At 43.6% G+C, this 5,059-nt stretch overlaps 1 long non-coding RNA gene across 1 annotated transcript; it reads left to right on the plus strand.

The window, feature by feature from the left end:
- Positions 1-1,364: 1,364 nt before the first annotated feature.
- On the plus strand, positions 1,365-2,659 carry LOC139168549 (uncharacterized). The gene is made up of 2 exons (XR_011559310.1): positions 1,365-1,781; positions 2,414-2,659. It is a non-coding gene; the product is annotated as an uncharacterized lncRNA (long non-coding RNA).
- Positions 2,660-5,059: the final 2,400 nt, after the last annotated feature.

Genomic DNA, 5,059 nt, shown 5'->3' on the forward strand with positions numbered 1-5,059 from the left:
CCATAAACCAAGGACCTTCTGGGTGAAGAAATATTTCCCTTTATTTGTCCTCACTTTCTTACCTATGGGAGTGCCCCCTCGTCCTGGTATTGTGTGATAGAGAAAATATTTTTTTCTCTATCCACCTTTTCTATCCCATGCAGGATTTTATACACTTCGATCAAGTCCCCCCTTCAACGCCATCTTTCAAGGCTGAAGAGACCAAGGTGTTGCAACCTGGTTTCATAAGGGAGGGGCTCCATTCCCTTTATCGTTCTTGATGCCCTTTTTTGCACCTTCTCCAGTTCCATTCTATCCTTCTTGAGGTGCAGGGACCAGAACTGTACACAGGACTCCAAGTGTGGTCTCACCATTGATTTGTACAGAGGCAATACAACACTTGCCGACTTATTTTCGATTCCAAAATTTTTTGCCAACACATTGCTGCAGTTTTCAGTGACCCCGCTGTGTGAAGGCAGTCATTGAAGCTGTAAGGAAGGACATATTTTTAAAATAAAACAAAACTTGCAAAGATGGGAAGCGCTAAAAGAACCTCAAAGATTTTAATGAAGGTGCCAGGCACATCTTTCTCTAAAGGAAAACAATATTGTTTATACAATGTACTTAACATACTACCAGCTAGTGGTGTTTCTTGAAGGTTGACCCCCCAAAATAAAATAGAAATAAAATTATAACCCAGATGTTGAAAGCAATTAAATTAATAACACTGGCAGAATTACTGTTTTAGTACAATTGCTTAAAATCAGCTTGAGGGATCTGTCAGGCTTCCGTTGTGGTTGCGTAGCAAAGCTTAATCAATTAGGAGAAGATATCCTGGACTGGTTATATTTATTTAAAGACAGTGGGTGATAATTGGGATCAAAGGGCGGATTATTTGCATTTGTTTAATGAAAGAGCTGCATTTTGCAGGCTTGCTGGAAAAGAGGCAGGGCCAACTGCCAGAAAGACTTAAGAAGAGGAAGGAAGGGGGAAAAAAGAGATACCGTATTTTTTAGTATTCCATCCTAAGATAAAATAAAGGAAGGAGTATAAGGGCAGACTGGATGGACCAGGAGGTATTTTTCTGCCGTCAATCTTCTATGTTTCTATTTCTGGCCTCCTGCGGCCCTTTGCTGGCCAAAATGGAGCTTTGGGGCCTGTTTTCGCTGGCAGCGCACTCGGGCTGCCACAAGTGCTCCCTGACATGAGTGACATCGAGCAGGCCACACCCACTATGGCCCCACCCTGCAGCCCCACCCATGGAGGTAAAACAAGGCCTTCAATGAAAGCGAGTTTGACCCCCCTGCTCGAATTACAAACCCAATAATAACAAACACACAGAAACACACAAGCCCACAAATTTTTGCCAGAACTCCTTTTCACCCCCAGGCCTGTTCAGACTCGTCCTGCTCCCTCTCGACAAGCCGAAAGCTGCAATGCGCCACCTTCGTGAGAGAAGCACAATATTGATCATTTGCAACCAGCAAGCAAGCAAGACAGACGTTGTGGGCGTCGTAGAGGCCTGGGCCGTTCGCCAAGCCTGCCCAGGATCGTTTACGGCAGGTTGACGGGAACACCACGATTTGCTCGTGTATCCAGATGCAGAAGCCGGCTTCGAAAAGGGCCCTGATGTGGTTTCTGATAATGGACTCAAATAGCCGTGCCGGATTACTCTCGATACTCAGGGAAAAAGAAACCAAGTTTGCCACGACTTCATTTAGGCACGCTCGGTCCTGCCCGCTGACTGCATGGAACTTCGTCTACCCCGGCAAAAGGACCTTGGTGGAGTGAGATCTTTTAAGGTGGAGAAAGACGGTCATTTTCCTGCCCTGGTCTCCTCACTTGAACACCGAGCGTATTTCCACTCCAAATGTTGATGGGATATCGTGAAATTCTATTTTTATTTGATTTTTATCCTACCTTTATTACTTTATTTATTTATTCATTTATTTATTCCCAATCCTGAAGGACTTATAAGTAAAGGTGGCAAATATCTAACACGTTGCCTATTTTCTCTAAAACAGTGTTTCCCAACCTTGGCAACTTGAAGAGATCTGGACTTCAACTCCCAGAATTCCCCAGCCAGCAAATGCTGGCTGGGGAATTCTGGGAGTTGAAGTCCAGATCTCTTCAAGTTGCCAAGGTTGGGAAACACTGCTCTAAAACATTTATTTATTTATTTATTCATTCATTCATTCATTCATTCATTCATTCATTCATTCATTCATTCATTCATTTATTAGATTTGTATGCTGCCCCTCTCCGAAGACTCGCATTCGTGTCTAAGGCAGCACTAGAATTCAGACTCTCCTAAGGATTGACCAGTCATGGGTTGCTGCCCCCACGGGGTAGGGGTCAACGCAGCGGGGCTAGTAAGTTTATGCACTATTTATTGAATACTTAATAGATTTTTTTAATGTACTTCCTTCTCTAGTACCTGATTTTGGTGATTTTTTGCTTATGCGCATATGCCAAAATCTCATTGGGGCGCACACCTGCACCCACAGCAGAAGCAAGCAGCATAATCGGGAATCCGCCCTTGGCGTGGGTAGTATCCAGTGTCCAGGTTACTCCAGCTGTGGCGAGTAAAGATTGCAAAATGGAACCGCTCTGTCTCTCAAAAAATGTGTCAGTTGTGGTCGTAAGCTTGCAAGAAAAATAAAAACCGTTATCATTGGTCTCCAGGCATTCTTCTCCAAAGTTCTTCGTGCGGTTGTTTCTTCTTGCAGTCGGTGGGCAGAGCCGGAGGAATTAAATGGTATCGCTGAACAGGAGACAAACCCAGGGAGGGGATGCGGTCTGGCCGAAGTCCAGAGGAAGCATCTCTCAAGGTCATTCTTTGACTGCCAACCTCGAGCTTCTGCTGATTAAATAGCTTTCAGCCTGTGCTTGGCTGCCTTCTAGCTGCACGCATAAAGGGCAGAGAGAAGAGGGACCCTGGAAGGGTGGGTGGGTGAGGGTCTTTCCTGTTAAGTGTTAAGGAGTGTGCAGAGTTGTCTCTGAGTAGTCCAAGACACACATACACACAGGGAACGTGGAGGTTTTGCAGATATCCAGCTGATAGCTCAGAGATTTATTTAATTTATTGATTTTGTGCAATACACAATGAGGGGTTTAGTGGGTATATGCATAGTAAAATACATGATGAAGGTTATAGAGGAGATACTCATAGTAAAATATATCTAAGAAACAATAGAAGAGAAGATATAGGAATAGAACATATCAATGAAAGAATAGAAGAAGAGATACAGGAATAGAAGAAAAGTATAAGAGAAATAGGAGAGCAATAGGACAGGGGACGGAAGGCACTCTAGTGCACTTGTACTCGCCCCTTACTGACCTCTTAGGAATCTGGATAGGTCAACCGTAGATAATCTAAGGGTAAAGTGTTGGGGGTTTGGGGATGACACTATGGAGTCCGGTAATGAGTGCCACGCTTCGACAACTCGGTTACTGAAGTCATATTTTTACAGTCAAGTTTGGAGCGGTTAATATTAAGTTTAAATTTGTTGTGTGCTCTTGTGTTGTTGTGGTTGGGTTACTAGTAATAATTACTATACTAGTAATAATTCAGCAGTAGAATCCAGATACATTCGGTATATAAAATATTTACTTTGGCAAATATCTTGGTCAAGAACAATCCTAGTCATACACAATTGCATAGAATAGGAAGGAATAGAATAGAATAGAATAATTTATTGGCCAAGTGTGATTGGACACACAAGGAATTTGTCTTTGGTGCAGATGCTCTCAGTGTACATAAAAGAAAAGAGACATCAATCAATAACTCTCAATACATTTACAATACTACAAGCTTACTTGTTCAGCTTACAAGTACATAAAGAGAGTCTCTCCTTCCGACTCCGGTAACCTAGGACACAATCGGTAAAATAAACATTTGTGGAATGTTGTTTCAGTTAGTACAAGGATAGGCCAAGTTGGCTCTTCTATGACATGTGGACTTCAACTCCCAGAATCCCTGAGCCAATCCATGCTAGTTCAGGAATTCTGGGAGTTGAAGTCCACATGTCATAGAAGAGCCAACTTGGCCTAAACCTGAGTTAGTACAATCAGCCATCCGTCAGCACTCCCTGCCCTCTCCATCTTATTTATTTATTTACTCCGGGGACTCAGGGCAGCTCACTACATATCAATAAAAAACAAAATACAATAACACATCTGAAATCCAATTAATATAAATAACTAATTTAAAATCATTCTAAAAAGGCTAAAACATTAAAAAAATCATTCATTCAGATTCACACCACAAACATACCACACACTCGTTGGCCCGAGGCTACCGTCTAGTGACCCCAACCCTGACGGCATAAAAAGGTTTTCAGATTCTTGTGGAAGGCAAGGAGAGTGGGGGCAGTGTGAATCTCCAGGGGGAGCTGATTCTAGAGGGCTGTGGCCACCACAGAGAAGGGTCTTCCTCTAGGCCCCACCAAGCGACATTGTCTAGTTGACGGGACCTGGAGAAGGCCGACTCTGTGGGACCTAATCGGATCCTGGGATTCATGCGGCAGAACTCAACTTATGGCAACTTTGCAAGTTCAAACTGGACTTCAACTCCCAGAAATCCCAATATAGCTGCCTGGAGAATTCTGGGAGTTGAAGTCCGCTAAGTCTTAACATTAGGTAGGACAACCCTTAATCTACACAGATGCTTTTTGCCCATCCAAAACCCCAAACCAAGGCCAAGAATGCGATCGAGAGCGAACAAACCACAGCTAGAAGCATGCTTGTGTTGCACAAACAAGGCTAAAACATGCAGAACGGTTGCAGTAACTGCGCGTGAAAAGAAGGACCAGGAGAGACATGATAGCAGCCTTCCAGTATCTCAGGGGTTGCCACAAAGAAGAGGGAGTCAGGCTATTCTCCAAAGCACCTGAGGGTAGAACAAGAAGCAATGGGTGGAAACTAATCCAGGAGAGAAGCAACTAAGAACTAATGAGAAATTTCCCGACAGTTAGAACGGTTGATCAGTGGAACAACTCGCCTCCAGAAGTTGTGAATGCCCCAACACTGGAAGTTTGGAAGAAGATGTTGGATAACCATGTCTGAAGTAGTGTAGGGT

This window comes from Erythrolamprus reginae, chromosome 5 (assembly GCF_031021105.1).
Source record: "Erythrolamprus reginae isolate rEryReg1 chromosome 5, rEryReg1.hap1, whole genome shotgun sequence".
Taxonomy (NCBI): Eukaryota; Metazoa; Chordata; class Lepidosauria; order Squamata; family Dipsadidae; genus Erythrolamprus; species Erythrolamprus reginae.